Consider the following 16,823-nt stretch of genomic DNA (forward strand, 5'->3'; position numbering starts at 1 on the left):
CTTGTGTTTATTGCCTGGGGCCTTTTGCACCTGCAGGACTCCTGTGCTTTATGTCATGCTTTTAGCCAGAGAGTCCTGCAGGAAAGGAGGAATAAACTCATCCTCCGAGGCTTACTTAAGCCAGAAGGTTCTCCTCCTAAATTAGGGTCAGGAAAACCTCCTAAACCACCGAAGGCTCAGGCTACAGTGTCCAAGCCTCCTCCGGTGGCTCCGGCTCCGTCGGAGCCGACATCGGCCGGCTGGAGCCGATACATCTTCTGTTCAAGTAGTGGGTTCTGGCCGGCTCCGATACCCTGACTACTAATGGCCTTGTCGGCCGGCTGGAGCCGACACTATCCAGCATCGGAGCCGAGATATCCTCGGCTCCATCTGGGGTTCAAGGGACTTCTCCGGCGGCTTCACCCGTAAGAGATCCGGTCCCCTTCTATACTGAGTATCCACTCGGCTCCGGGGTCTCCTCTTTTGTCGGAGCGGAGCCATCGGAGCCGATCTTAGAGATCTTCCAGGCTGTCTGACCACGATTTAGAGAGGGTGGTAAGCAGGCTGTTGAAGTCTCAGGCACTGGCCCAAATGCTCCATAGCCCGTCTCAACAGACTTGGCTATAGCCCCAATCCTTGAACTTCCTCCTCCGACTCCACACTGCAGCTCGGGCGGAGCTTCGGGACAGCAACTGTTTCGATGCGGAGCCGATACATCCTTCGGCTCCGTCCCTCGGCTCGATCTCCTCCTTGAGACCTTCCTTGGAGGGATCCGGTCGTCGGGTTTCCACTGTCGGCTCGAGGGGCTAGTGGCATCGGACCCTTGTCCGACCCTGCTCTCCCTCTCGGGCTTCGGCTTTGTGCTCGGCGCCCGACATCGACCTCGAGCCTTCTCTCTCTTTGGAGCCGGCCATTCCTGTTTCTTGAGCGGGTGTGTTCCGGCCTCCCGGGGAGAGGAGCTTTTGAGGTGATGAGGAGTGTCCTGGCCTCTGAGCCTGGTCAACGGTCCATCCCTCTAGCTCCTCCCTCTTCAGTGCCTGCAGATGCCTCTTGCCAACCTCTTGCTCACAGGCCCAGGGATCCATCGCCCCAGGTTTCCCCACTGGGAATTTCCTCCTCTTCCGAGGTTTCTCCTGATCCTGCAGGGGAACCCTGGGAAGAGGACGTGTAAGAGGAAACACACAGACTCCCCTGAGTCTACTACATCTGATACCGACTTAGATGAGTCGGAGGGTTCCCCACTGTCCCCCTCTGAGGATGTCTCTTTTTCAGACATCCTTGAGCTCCTCAAACAGAGGGGAATTGGCCTCCATTGACCCCTCCGAGGATGAGTTGGTATACCTGGAGGCTTTGGATCCCGACCTCCACCTCCTGGGTGTCTCCGCCTTCGACCCACTTATGCAGGTAGTGGCTCGTAAAGGCGTGGCTCCAGATTCTGTGGAACCTGTCCCCAGAAGACCATCCAAATTCATTACGGCCCCTTCGGACAAACAGTTCCTTTCCAAGGGTGTTCCGGTGGCGGCTGCCACTAAGAAGGAACTGGCGGATCCTTCAGTACCTGTCCATCCTCCTAATAAGGACTCTAGGACCATGGACAGGTATGGAAAGCGGATGTTTTCTTCAGCGACCTTTGCTATGCGTTCGCTGAATTATCTTTGTCACTTCACCAGGCTTCAACGAGATGTTCTCAAGGAACTGGGAGAAGTAGTCCAGGATCCTTCTGCTGCTGGGGCTCAGGAAAAGATTGCCTCGCAGCTTGCTATCCTGAATTCCATATCTAACTCCTCCATGCGGCTCATATCCTATGCGGCCCGATGGAGCGAAGGGCCGCAGGCACAGGAGTTGCTCTTAGACGCCAAGCCTTGATGCGGCTTTGTAATTTTTGGACCCCTTTAAGACGTCCTTCACTAATACCCCTTGATGGTTCGGCTTTGTTCGGACCTCAGGTGAAGGATACCTTGACCAGGTGTGAGCAGGACGGTAAAACTCTTTCTGTCATTGGAGTCCAGTTTTCCACTCCTTCTAGACCATACCCCAAGGGTCAGAAGGGGGAAGATGTGGTTCCGTAAATCCCAAGGAGCTACACGGACACACGTGGTCAGTTTACCCCAGAGGCAGAGGGGTAACAATAATAGACGCCGCCCTAGAGGCAGGGGGATCCTCAGAACCAGGGCAACAGGAGTCTCTTCCTGAGAAGCCCTTTCAGCATCCCTGAGGTGTTGCCCGACTGTCCACCCTTGGAGGCAGTTGGGGAAGGATTTGCTGTACCCAGTAGCCTGGCAATCCCTATCTCAAGAAATGTGGGTACAGTCGATTATATCCGAGGGTTACAAAATCCCTTCGAAGGTTTCCATTACCTCTACAATCCCTTCCAGACATCTCACCCGGTCAAAGGGATTTGGCAGAACAGGAGGTTTCAAAGCTCCTAGAAAAAGAGCCGTCCAGACTGTGCCAGCAGACCAGGTAGGATCCGCGTCTACTCCAGATTCTTTTTGGTCCCCAAAGGACGGGAGATTGAGACCAATATTAGACCTGAGCAATCTGAACAGATTTGTCAGGAAGGCAAGATTCCGGATGGTCACGCTTCAGTCCATTCTGTCCTTTCTGGGCAAGGACAACTGGATGTGCTCTATAGACCTTCAAGATGCGTACTGTCACATAAAGATTCACAGGCGGCTCCAGAAGGTTTCTCCGCTTCGCTAGGGACCAGTCATTACCAATTCAGAGCCCTGCCCTTTGGCCTCACTCCAGCCCCGAGAGTGTTTACCAAATGCATGGCAGTGGTCACAGCTCATCTGAGACGTCGAGGATTCCAGGTGTTTCCCTACTTGGACGACTGGCTCCTCTCCGCCACCACCAAGTGTCAGCTTCTTCAGTCCAGAGACTACACTCTACAGCTTTGCAGGAGTTTGGGAATTTCAGTAAACTTGAAAAATCTTCTCTGCTGCCTTGCCAATCTATCACCTTTATAGGCGCAGAATTAAACACCGTCAAAATGTTAGCCAGACTAACAGATCAAAGAATTCTGGACATCCAAAATTTGTTCGGCTTCTTTTGCAAAGCAACAAGGTCAAAGCCAGATTTATACTGAAGGTTCTAGGTCTTATGGCTGCGCCATTGTTCTTCTACCACTGGCTCGCTTCCACATCGTCTTCTGCAGTGGATGCTTTTCACGCAGTGGTCGTTACCCTGATCTCCCGATGAGGCACGAAATCTTGGTAATGATGCGTGCCGAGCTCATCTGAACTGGTGGATATCTTCCCTCTTCTTCATCAGGGCCGGCCCTTTATTCCCCTCCTCCAGTTGCCACAGTCACTACGGATGCCTCTCTGATCGGGTGGGGGGGGGGCATTATCAGGGCAGGATGGTCCACGGGGCGTGGCAACCCATAGAATACCATCTGCACATAAATGTCCTGGAGATGAGAGCAGTGCTTTTAACGTTGCAAGCCCTCAATGACTTTCTTCCCATGGGGACTATTGCAGTACAGACGGACAACATGTCCGTAGTCTGGTACATCAACAAGCAGGGCGGGACCAGGTCCTATCCGTTATGTCGAGAAGCTCTCAGACTTTGGCAGTGGGCGATCTCTTCTCAGCGGTTTCTGATAGCAACGCACATCCCGGCAGGACCAACCTATTAGCGGACAGGCTGAGCAGATCCATTCTGATGCCTCACGAGTGGTCTCTCAATCAATCTGTAGTGGATCAGATTTTTCTGAAGTGGGGCACTCCTTGTTGCGATCTTTTTGCTACTCCTCAAAACAAGAAGTGCCCCGATTTCTTCACTCTTTCCCCTTCCAGGCCAACCCCTGAGAGACTCTCTAACCCAGGATTGGCCCCGGGGACTTCTACGCTTTTCCTCCTTTTCCCTTGATTCCACAAGTCATTCAGAAAGCCTCCGTTTTGAGAGCCAAGTTGATCCTCATTGCCCCGTATTGGCCTCGACAAATTTGGTTTCCGTCTCTGCATCGTCACCTTCTGGTGCAGCCCTGGCATCTGGACCCAGCTCCGGATCTCTTGATCCACCAATCGGGTCAGCAGCACCGGGCCATTCATTCTCTCAACCTCACTGCTTGGTTGCTCCACTTCCTACCCTAGCCAGGCTACCGATGATTTCGGACTCAGTCAGAGACATTTTAGTCTCTTCCTTGAAGTCGTCCACTAGGACTGTTTATGCTAGCAAGTGGCGGCGTTTTTTCTATTTGGGCGAATTCCAGAAATATTGACCCTTTACTGCTCCTGTACATTCGGTTTTAGATTTCCTGGCGGAGGTTTTTCATTCAGGATCCTCGTCATCTACAGTCAAGTACAACTGGCTGCTATTTCTAAGTATCATGTTGGCCTGCATGACAATAACATTATGTCTCATAGGTTATGCAAGGCCTTTCTGAGAGGAGTTTTTCTCCTAAAACCACATATAAAGCATCCTCCTCCGCAATGGGATCTAAACTTAATGTTGGCATCCTTGATACTACCTCCCTTTGAACCGTCTGCTTCATGTTCTTTGAAGTTATTGACCTGGAAAACTATATTTTTACTGGCTGTCACTTCTGCAAGAAGGGTTTCCGAGATTTAAGCTCTCTGCATCCGTTCCCCTTATTTGGTTTTTCATAAGGACAGGGTATCATTAAGAACTAACCCTTCCTTTCTTCCCAAAGTCGTATCTCAAACCAACAACAACCAATCTATAGACCTACCAGTCTTTTTCCCAAACTATTCCGACAGAGCTGAACAGAAACTGCATTTTTTGGATGTCCATCGTCAGCTCAGGTACTATTTGCATAGAACTAAACAATTCAGAAAATCGGACCAATAATTTGTCTCCTATGCAGAAAACAGGATAGGTCTTCCAGTATCTAAAGTGACCTTATCCAGATGGTTGACTTCCACTATTTCCTATGTGTACTCTCTCAGGGCAAACAGCTATCTTCTAAGCCAAAAGCACACTCAACCAGGAGTCTATCCACTTCTGCAGCTTTTCAGGATAGACTACCCATTGATACCATTTGTGCAGCAGCTACTTGGGCCACCTCATACCTTTGTCTCTCATTACAAGTTGGACTTGGCCTCTAGAGATAGGGCCAGTTTGGTTCCACAGTTCTCAAGAGTCTGTTCCATTGAGCCACCGGGATACAGGTGCTAGGGCGCAGTCCATCCAGCAAGAATGAAAGATTGACAACTTAACATTTAGAAGTTATGTACCTACCATAACGCTCCATGTTAGTTGTCTTCTCTCGCTAACTTGCGCTCCTCCTCCTTCCCCTGGCCTGGACAGATCTTGGAGAGTTCCTATTAGATTGTTTCCTCCGCACGTTGTTAGAGGATTTCTTTTAGGAACCATTGTTCCTAATTCTGTTAGGATAGTGTTTAGCAAGGTTAGTTAGCTGCCAAACGAGATTCTGAGGTAGTTCCGCCTTGCATCATGGGATATAGGGTTGCCTCGAGCTGGTAAAAGGAGTTCTCGAGAGCTAAAGCAAGTGCGAGTCAGAGCCGAGGATCGGCTCGAACCCATCCAGCAAGAAAGAAGGCGTAATCTAAACTACATATATCGTGGGGCACCCCCCTGCCACACCCCCCCCCCCTTATATATTCCACTTACACCACGCTAAACCCTAACCAGATACTTTAGCTTACCAAACTTAAAATTTTTGAATTTCGAGCTTCTCTGCCAGTCGAATGAGAAATACTGAAATTTGAGATTTCAGTATTTCAAATTTACAAAGTGGTCCCACACACATATATATATATATATATATATATATATATATATATATATATATATATATATATATATATACATACACACACACACACATATATATTTTTCATTCATTCATAGATTCTTACTAAGCTAACTGCCCTTAAAAGCCATTTTAAGCTTAGCCAATTATCCTTTGTGAGACTCAATCCCTGCACCTTGTGTTTATATCCGATCATTCCTATAGTACCTACAGGGGAGCTATTAGTCCTCACAATGTCGACTCTGACTTCATCCCATACTTGTGACTCCAGTTCTGTCGGATTGAGATCAATGTTGATGTCAGAGTTTAGGGTAAGGGATCAACTACAAATATGGTAGAGTTGTCCATTCCTGTCAGGACTTTGGCACTTAATAGCATGGCTCCGATATCAGATTTCAGAGTTGGGGTAGGTCTTTGCCACTAAGATTCTTCTCTCTCCTACTTCAAAATGCAAGAAGGCGTCCTCAAATCTCATTTCTGCTTCAGCTCTTGAAGCTTTTGAAAAGGCTCTTGCCAGGCCAAGAAAATGGGTACTCTCATCTTGCTCAGGTCCACCCCGATCCCTACTGGATACTGTTTTTGATTCCACTTTTCCATGTCAATGGGGACAGTCAGCTTCAAGAAATGTCGGTGATGCTCACCTTTTTCAGCTCCCAGTCTGATTCTGAGCCTTCGGCAAAAGTCCACCGAGACAAGTCCCCAGAAAGCTGACTTGTAAGAGGAGACATTTCGATTCTTCTCTGGAGTCAATCGTGGAAGACATGGTCGTGGATGAAGAGGAAGGTTGCCCAAGATCCCCTCTGGAAGATGTCACAATCTGTGATATTTTGAAATTTAGGAAACAGCAAGGGGTTTGGTCCACAGATACACTTTCCCTGGCCGAACCTGTGTTTCTTGAGGCTTTTGGAGTAGGCTGTTCTATATTCTTAGTGGTACTTCCTGCTGACTCTCTCATTGATTTAGTGGTTCAAAAGGCCTGGAAGGATCCTGACATGACATAGTCTATTCCTAAAAAAAAAATGGATAGAATACTGACTGTTCCGAATGATAGAGCAACCTAGATCAAGGTTCCCCCAGTAGATGCTGTGCGTTGTAGCAGCAACCACCAAGAAAGAGCTCTCTGAAGAGAGCATGTCTGTTCATATCCCTAATAGAGGATCAAGGGCTTTGGACATATTTATAAAAAAGACTTATACATCCAATGTTGTCTTTTTTCATCTGATTCCATGTATGGGTTATTGGAGCTCTCTGGATCCAATCTCAGTACCTTATACCAAACCCTTTGGATCCAAGAGCTCAGAGGTTTTGCACACCCACAATTCCCCTCTCCTGCCTGAATTCCCCCAAATCTTGCTTGCCGCCTGAGTAAACCAGACTCATGTACCAAGAGCTCCATCTTTATTCATGATAAGTGAATGTTTTTTCTTCCTTTTCTTTAAAACTTTGAGAGTTCAGTGCTACGTAGGGTTAGGATTTAGTACACATTTATAGAGTTGTGTGTTTCTGTGATGACTGCACCCTGGTCCAGCAATCAAGGAGCCTCAGTCCTCACCACTAACACCAGAGAGGGTGTCTCATATAAGAGGAAAGGGTAACAAATACACACAGTAAGGTACAATTTCCCTTAAGTGCACACAGAGATCACAGTCAGTCTGGGCCTGGTTTCTCCCTTGCTCCCCACGTCCCCAATAAGACTCCCCACTGGCACAGCTATAGTGTCCAGATCTCAGCCTAGCTGGCAAGCTGACTTCTAGTACCCTTTCTGTCCAACCAGTGCTTCATGTCCCTGTCCAAGTAGCTAACACACACACTTTGAGATAAGTATTTATATAACTTCACAGACACTCCTGGGAAAGGCTGACACAGATTCTCCAGCTGTGCCCATTTGCCCAGAATATACGGTAGTAATTACTGCCACCACCAGCTAATAATTATCAGCTACTCAAAGGCCCTTAAAAGGGTGTCCAATTATTACTGTGCAATATTATTATCCAATTGGTAGTGTAGCCCAGGGCTAAAGCTATAGGAGTGGCTTAGACAGTAAACTTTATAAATATGCAATGTATTCTAGAGATTAACTTATCTCTACATAAACCAGCCACAGTTGAAAAGCATTTACAAATATTTAATAATAAATACTAAAAACACAAGACAATACTACTACACCACAGTGCTATTCAAGAGTTCAGAGATATCACAGAAACTTAAAATAATTCAGTAGTACAGTTCTGACATAACAGAAAAACACTTAGTCTAACTTCCTTCTAATTTCCTAGCTATTACTACAAGAAAACATACTTCTGAAATAACTTACTTAAGACACAGGCAGAGTACTGAGGTTGGATATCAAGACAAAAATGCTCAATAATTTCTGGTTCTCACTGTTTAAATTGAAACTGCAGTTCTGATAAAACATTACATCATTTGTTTACACTTTCCTGTTTCCCAGGCCACACAGAACTGCATTTACATTCTTTTACACTTAGAGCAATAAAGGACATTCCACATGTAAATTCTGGTCATTAACTTTAGCCTTAAAACAATAGGCAAGATGCTTACTCCAGACTCATCGACTCCAAATTCTAACTTCAAAGGCCATACAAAACATAATTTTAATTTCAAAGAACATTTGAAATGCTTGGCTTAGTTTTCCTTACAGCAGATGGCAATGTTGCTACAATCTTGAAGTTCACATTTTACAGTGTTTTCTTTCATCTAAGAAACAAGCCCGTATTTTATATTTATATTTACAAATGCCAGAATTATGTTTCAAATTCTATCAGGCTAGGCTAACAGCCTTCACCCATCTCCACCAGTCTTCACAGTTTCCTTTAGTCATTTAACATAGTTTTTATTAGTGTGCATGTGTGTGTGTGTGTGTGTGTGTGTGTGTGTGTGTGTGTGTGTGTGTGTGTGTGTGTGTGTGTGTTTGTGTATGTGTTTGTTTTTAGAGTTATCATTAACTTACTGGTTATAGTCTTTTTCTTCTTAGAGAAGTAAAATTCTAAACAGTTTAAGTACTAAATTCTGATGTCATCAGACTTTAAAAAGTGCTCTTCCTTCGGGAATAAAATTCCTCCACAATAACTCAGACTCTTAATGTGTGTTCTGCCTGGGGGCCCTCTCACTTAAAAATTGCAGTTTCTATCTTTGCTGCCTCTGGCATCAGAGCCCTTCAAGGGCATAAAGAAAAACTGATTTTGAAAGGCCTTCTACCTCCACAGACATGGTCCAAAATGTCCTTGGACCTGAAGGCTTCGACATCTTTCCTTTCTGCCAGCAAGAAGAGGGGTAAAGAAAAAGAGAGATCCAAAGAGAGAGAGAGAGAGAGGAATAAAGGGAGAAAATTAAAGAGAGAGCAAAAGACAAGACATCTGAGGATCGTCTGGAGAAAGCTAAGAAAAGGTCACCTGACCCCACAGCTATTGTGGGTCTAGCACCCAATGTATCCAGACAGTCAGATCTTAATGTTTCTCAGATCCAGACTGCATCTCTGAAGCTGTCCTTTACTCCAGCATCATACAGTCCCAGGCTTCATTCTCCTTTATTACAGAAAGTGCCTTTGAAGCCTATGTCATTAGCTTCTTCCTCCACATTTAGGTTCATAGGTGTGTACTAGGTTAATGGCCCTGGAACCTTTACAAGTCTAGCTCATAGGATTACCTTGGCATTGTGCCACCCGATCTTAGTTCCCAGTGCCTCTGTCAAGTAAAGCCACTGGAGTGATCTTTGGAGTGAATTTTCTATTTCCCATCCACTCATCAAGATTATTCTTGAAGAGGGCCAGTGAGGTGCTCTGCTTGACATGCATGGGAAGTCTATTCCATAGCATGGGCAGTCTCTGAGTTATTAACCTGTCCCTCCAGCATGTTCTATTGATTGTGGTAATAAGGTTGAGGCCTCTGGAGAGTGTGGTGTGGCAGGATTGGGATTTTTTCAAATGTAGGATTTCTAACAGAGCTGGGTCAGACATGGCTTTGTAAGTTGCCTCTAAGTAGGCGATATGAGGCAGAGAATAGTTGGAGTTTTTTGAGTCTGTCCATATAGGGCAAGTGTTTAAGGCCTAGGCTCCTCTTTGTGAGGTACTTTTGCGTCCTCTCCAGTTTTTGCAGATGTTTAGTGAGGTACATGCCAAATGGGGCATTGTACTCCATGATTGGCCTAATGAGAGAAGAGAAGAGTAGAGGGAGATAATGACCTCTTTCTTCCTAGATGCAAACCCTTAGTAATGAGATGTGCCACATAGAAGGACTTTCTGACCACAGTGGCAGTGTGGTGTTCAAAAGAGAGGCTGCTGTCAACCTGTGTACCCAGATCTCTTATAACGCCTTCTGTGTTCAGTGGACCACCATCGATGTGGTAATTCATGGGAACCGAGTTTTTCCCAAAGGGGATGATGGCACATTTTTTGGCATTGAGCTTAAAGCCATGGTTCTGACACCAGTCGTTGGTCTCAATGAGGCCTTTCTATAGGATGTCAACCTCACTTGGGGAGTTAATAATAGCTCCCAACTTGCAATCGTCTGCGAACTTCATCAGCCAGAGTCCCTTCATGTTGGCCTGGACTTCAGAGAAGTAGATACCAAACAGGAGAGGACCCAGGACCGAACCCTGTGGGACTCCACTCGTGACTGGTTGGCAGTCTGACTTGGAGCCAGCTACTTTCACACTGTGGGTTCTATCTGTGAGCCAGTTTGCAACCCACCTAGTGATATAGGGGTTGATGCCTAGCTTAGTGAGTTTTTCTATGATTCCTGAGTGAGGAATGTTATCAAAGGCCTTGGCCAGATCAAGGTAGGCTGTATGAACCACCTTGCCTTCATCCACAGCTGTGGTGACTGACTCAAAGAAGTTGACCAAGTTGAGCAGGCATGATCTACCCTTCACAAAACCAAAGTGTGTGGGATCCAGAGTTTGGAGTTTCCTATATCCTTGTTTATTAGGTCCATGATGATGCATTCCAAAGCTTTGCATATCAGTCTTGTCAGGCTGATGGGGACATAGTTCCCGGGGTCTGTAGTCACTCCTCCTTTGTGGAGAGGGATGGCTGTAACAGTGCGCCATTCAGTAGGGACAAAGCCTGAGGTGAGGCAGTGTCTGAACAGGGACAGAGGTGAGCTGCCAGTGCACTCTATAGTTCATGTAGAACACAGCCAGGGATATTGTCAGGTCCCATAGAAGGTGTATTCTTGCCCTTGGGCAGTGTTGTTTTAACCTGTGCAGCAGTAATAATGGGTGCCTGGCAATATACTGGTATTGTGACTGGTCCCTTGGGTGGAGATGGGTAAAGTTGGCACTGAATCTGTCGGCCAGTATATTGGCAATATCTGTTGGCTAAGTATAGGAGGTACCATTGTTCAGTAGCTCAGAGCAAACCTGGGTATTACCGTGGAGGTTCTTTACATAACTATAGAAGGCCTTGTGGTTGTCTTTACTATCTGTTGCAGTTCTGTTTTCATAGCTAGCTTTAGAGGATTTGATGAGGGATCTCAACTTTCTCAGTAGTCTCAAAACCTAATGGATCCATCTCAGCTTGTCTACCAGAACAATTTGGCAGATCTACTAGACGTTTCACAGAATTCAAAGTTGACTGAATGATGAGGAGATTCTTGAGGACTCAGATTCAGATGGGAGTCCTCCCAGCTCCGTCCCTAAGGAAAGATCCAGGATCATTTCTTTCCACCCTGCATGTTTAATCTTCACAGTTTCTACATCATCTTCATTCCCAGAGGCAGTGTACATGGGATCCAACCTTCCCATGGTACCAACACTGGTGTCGACAGCCCTCGAGAGTTTGGTTTTAACATCTTCTCTCACTCGCTCAACTCCAGTGCTTTCAGATCCAACAGAGTCCTGGAGCCAGAGCATCTGTGTCAGAGCTCCAGTGGTAGAGTCGACCCCTGAGATTTTCAGAGTTACCACTACCACTTGGTGCCTCTGCACTGGATACCTCAATAACAAGGTCCTCCATGGGGCCTTCACTTGTATTTAAGAGGACTTCTGACTTTACTAATTTTACTGGCTCTTCCTCAACTCCAATGGCTGAATCAACTTTCGAGGCTGTAGAAAGGACCTTGACTGGACCAAAATGTCTGGTATTCTCACAGAGTTTGGATCCATCCATACTCCTTCTAAAGACTGTACCCTCCTCCTCTATTTCTGGTAGATTCTGGTAGACAAGAATAGATGGATCCATTAGGTTTTGAGACTACTGGGCCCTCTAGTCCCTTGTCCATTTCTGATGTGTCATCCTCAGGAGTTCCAAGGCACATTCCCTGAAAGAGGACTTGTAAAAGGAAGCATATTGACTACTCTCCTGAGTCTGTCACTGAAGACACAATTTACATGAGGGAAAAGGCTCCCTAAGATCCTCCCTGGAGGCATCAGGGGGATGATTTACCAAAACTCCTTCTTCTGATGAGTCAGTGTTTCTTGAAGCCTTTGGGTCCAGCCCTTCAACAACCTGAGTGGTCCCCCCTCCCAGCACCTTAGTCTACCTTATTAGTCCAAAAGCCTGGAAGGAGCCTGATGTGGCACAGACCATCCAAAAAAAAGCCAGATAAAATTTTAGCTTCCTCCACAGGTAAAAAATTCTGGGCCAAGGGTCCCCTATAGATGCTATGGTGGTAGCAGCAGCCACTAAAAAGGAACTCTGCGAGGGGCATTCCTCTACCCATCCACAAACAGGGAGTCTAGGGCATTGGACAAATTGGGGGGAATGGACATTTCCTTCAGCCACGTTCTCTGTGCACTGAACTATATGGCTCACTTGACACTTTTTCAGAAGGATGTGATAAAGGAAGTTTTGCCTCCTCTGGTGGGTTACCTACCAGCAGATATCCAAAAAAGTGTGGATTCTCAGTTGTCTACCATACAGTAATCTTCAAATCTAGTCATGAGACTCCTTTTTAGTGCAGCAGACGATACAGCCCATGCAGCAGGTACTGGCATTATGATGTGTCACCTTGCCTGGATATGGCTTTGTGACTTTGCAGAAAGTTTTAAAAGGTGATTAATAAACGTCCCATATGATAGTTCCACTATGTTTGGACCAAAAGTTAAGGATACTCTTAACAGAAGTGAACAGAACGGTAAGACCTTGTCTGCCATTGGAACCCTTATTTCAACCCCTCAGAGATCCTTCTCCAGGAATCAGAGAGGGGGAAGAAAAACGTGCTGTAAAAAAATCTCAAGGTTTTTACCAGGACAGTTTTGTGGATAGGTCTGTCAGATTGTAAACTAGGATGAAAAACCAAACCAAATAGCACCAAATGAAAACACACAAGGTCCGGTCAACACACAGCACCCAATAAAGGCAGCCACACCATAAAGCTATTCAGAAATGACAATATTATAGGTTCATAGGTTCATACTAGGCTATCTGCCCTAGGGCATTTATAAGCCTAGCCAGAGTGTGTTTGGCTTTTGCCACCCATTTTAAAATAATTTTGCTATGCCCTTTTTCGAGGTTAGTATACTGTGCCTCTGTCTAACAGTGACACAGAAGTGATACCCGGGGTAAACCTACGATCTCCCATCCACTCATCAAGATTCCTCTCGAAGAGAGTCAATGAGGGACTCTGCCTAGCCTGGACTGGGATTTTATTCCAGAGTGAAGGGAGTTTCTGGGTTATGAATCTGTCCCTCCAGCATGTCCTATTTATTTCAGTGCTGAGGTTCAAGTCTCTTGAGCGCGTAGCTCGATGGGATTTGGATTTTCTGAGGTGCAGCATGTCCATTAATTCCGGGTTGGACATGACTTTATACGTCAGGCACAGATCGCCTCTGAGCAGGCGGTATGCCACTGAGTAGAGCTGGAGTTTCTTTAACCGGGTAGCATATGGCATCTGTTTGAGCCCTTTGATCCTCTTGGTGAGGTACTTTTGGGGTCTTTCCAGTTGCTGCAGGTGTCTGGTAAGGTACATCCCAAAAGGGGCATTGTACTCAATTATGGGCCTGATGAGGGATGAGTAAAGAGGCACGATGACCTCCCCTGATCTAGATGTGAATCCCTTCATGATTAGGTGGGCTATATAAAATGTTTTTCTAACCACTTTGGCCACGTGGTTGTCAAATGAGAGATTGCTATCAACTTGGGTCCCCAGGTCCTTAATTACACTATACACTTTTTGGCATTTAGCTTGAGGCCATGGCTCTGGCACCAGTTGTCTGTTTCTATGAGGCCCTTTTGGAGGATGCTTGTGTCGGCTGGAGAGTCAATTATAGCACCCAGTTTGCAGTCATCTGCGAACTTGGTCAGCCACAGTCCTTCCGTGTTGGCCTGTACCTCCGAGAAATATATACCAAACAAAAGAGGTCCTAGGACTGAGCCTTGTGGGATGCCACTTGTAACTGGTTTGGAGTCTGACATGGCTCCAGCAATTCTAACCATGTGGGTTCTGTCCTTGAGCCAGTTTGCAACCCATCTAGTGACATAGGGGTTTATATTTAAGCTGGTGAGCTTATCTATAATGCCTGAGTGGGTTATTGTATCGAAGGCTTTTGCGAGGTCCAGGTAGGCTTTGTGGACCACCTTCCCCTCGTCAATGGCCTTAATGACTGTTTCAAAGAAATCAACCAGGTTTAAGAGGCAAGATCTTCCCTTAACAAAGCCAAACTGGGTAGGATCCAGTGTCTGTAGGTCCCCAATATCTTTATTTATGAGGTCCATGATGATCCTTTCCATAGCTTTGCAGACCAAGCTAGTCAGTCTTATGGGGCGATAGTTTCCAGGATCCGTTGAGGCACCACCTTTGTGGAGAGGGACCACTGTTGCTGTACGCCACTCTTTGGGTACATATCCTGCAGTAAGGCTGAGATTGAACAGTAGTTTTATGTTTGGGTTTAGCTCTTCTTGGAGTTCATGTAGGACGCAGCCCGGGACACCATCTGGTCCCATTGATGCTGTGTTTTTTGCTTTGGAGAGGGCAGCTCTTACCTGAGCATCTGAGATGTCAGGTGGGCAGCACTCTGCTGGGATAGATATTTGCCCTTTTGGTGGGGAGGTGGGGGAGAAGTTTGCGCTGAACCTGTCAGCTAGGATGTTGGCAATGTCTGTGGGTTTGGTGTATTTTTTGTCATTTTGGACTAATTCTGAGCATATCTGGGAATTCCCACCCAGGTTCCTAACATAACTAAAGAAAGCCTTGTGATTATCCTTAGTGTCCTGTGCAATTTTTCTCTCGAAGCTGGCCTTAGACGATTTTATGAGTGCCCGTAGTTTTTTGCTAATACTGATCAGAGATGCCTTCCCTTTTTGGGATTTTGCTCTCATGTAGTAGCTTCCTCCTTCTATTGTATAGTTTGTTTATGGCTGGGGTCCACCAGACAGGACATCTGCCTTTGGAGGATTGGGACTTGGTTTTATTTGAGATTGCATGATCCATGCATTCCTGATGGTGTTCATAGAATGCGTTTATAAAGGATTCTGCGGTCTGGGCCGTATTTTCCACAGGCCCGGGGGCTTTGAAGGATTACACCTTGGTTTTGAGGAGTGTGAAATTTGCATTAGAGAAGTTTTTCACTGTGGTTTTCAGGGCAGGGGGTGGAGTCAGGATGTGAATATCCAGTGAGATTAGTTTATGGTCTGATCTTACCAATGAGAGATACACTTCTGGTCTGGAGCATAGAGTCCCCATGTTGGTGATGATCAGGTCCAGTATGTTTTCCCCTCTTGTGGAAGTGGTAGCAAGTTGTTCCATAGCATTTGAGTTTATAAATTCTAGGAACCTTTGGGCTAGGGTGTTGGAGCTAGAGTAATGCTCCCAGTCTATGTTTGGGTAGTTGAAGTCGCCCAATATAATGGTGTTTGGAGAGACCTTCATATTTTCCAGTGTTCTCAGGATTCCACAAGGATAATTAAAACCGAAGGTTTTATTCCAATAGTCAGATTAAGCGCTTTCTATTATCTTTTATCCTTGTGGAATATTGTAATTTTTGAATAGCTTTATGGTGTGGCTGCCTTTATTGGGTGCTGCGTGTTGACTAGACCTTGTGTGTTTTCATAGGTATGTCAGAGGCAGAGGCACTTTCACGGTACATCACCTCGGGGCAGAGACGATCCACAAAATCAAGTTTTCCATGGTCCGTTCACAAAGAAACCTTACCAGCATTCCTGAACACTTCCTGACTACTGCATTATGGAGGCAGTTGAGGGGATGTTTCTTCCTACACCCTCAAGCCTAGTAAAACAGTACTCATAGTACAAGGGTGCTAAAGATCAGTACCAGAGGTTATACAATACTTTTTTTAGAAACCCCCCCCCCCCAAAAAAAAAAAAAACAAACAAAAGATTGGTAACATTTCACCTAGTCAATTGGAATCTGCAGCAACAGAGGTTCAGAGACTGCTATTCAAATGAGTCATCCACCCAGTCCCCCAGGACTAGCTATAATCTGGAGTCTATGTAAGGTTCTTCTTAGTACCAAAAAGACAGGGGACTTAAGACCAATTTTGGATCTCAGTGAATTGAATCAGTTTGTTAAACAGACAAAATGCTGTATGGTCACAATACAGTCTATTCTACTTCTGCTCAGAAAGGACGATTGGATGTGCTCTAAAAATCTTCACAGCACCTACTATCACATCAGTACCAGTCCAGGAGATCTCTGTTTCTGGCTGGGAGCCAATCACTTTCAATTCAGAGAGCTGTCATTTGGTCTCACCACAGCCTCCAGGTGTTCACCAAGATAATGGCAACAGTAACAGCCTTTCTCAGGCTTCAAGGAATCCAAGTATTCCCATATCTGGATGAGTGGCTTCTAACTGCTATGTTCATGGCTCTACTTCTAACACATCAGTCATTTCTGCTAAAACTATTGACCTACCTGGGTATTGCTGTAAACACAAAGAAAAGCAAATTACAACCTACCCAAACTATAGAATTCATAGGCTGCCAGACAGACACTGTACCTTAAATAGCAATGCCACCCTCAACACGTGTCAGATCAGTTACATCAGTGGTTCTTCAGGTAATAAATCATCCCAATCCCCAGGCTCAACAGATATTGAGACACCTCGGTGTAATGGCTTCCTCCATCATATGGTTCCTTTAGCCAGATATCACATGAGAGTTCTACAATGGACTTTAGCTGTACAGTGG

Source organism: Protopterus annectens, chromosome 2.part0, assembly GCF_019279795.1.
Source record: "Protopterus annectens isolate FY-2018-M chromosome 2.part0, PAN1.0, whole genome shotgun sequence".
In the NCBI taxonomy this organism is placed as follows: Eukaryota; Metazoa; Chordata; order Ceratodontiformes; family Protopteridae; genus Protopterus; species Protopterus annectens.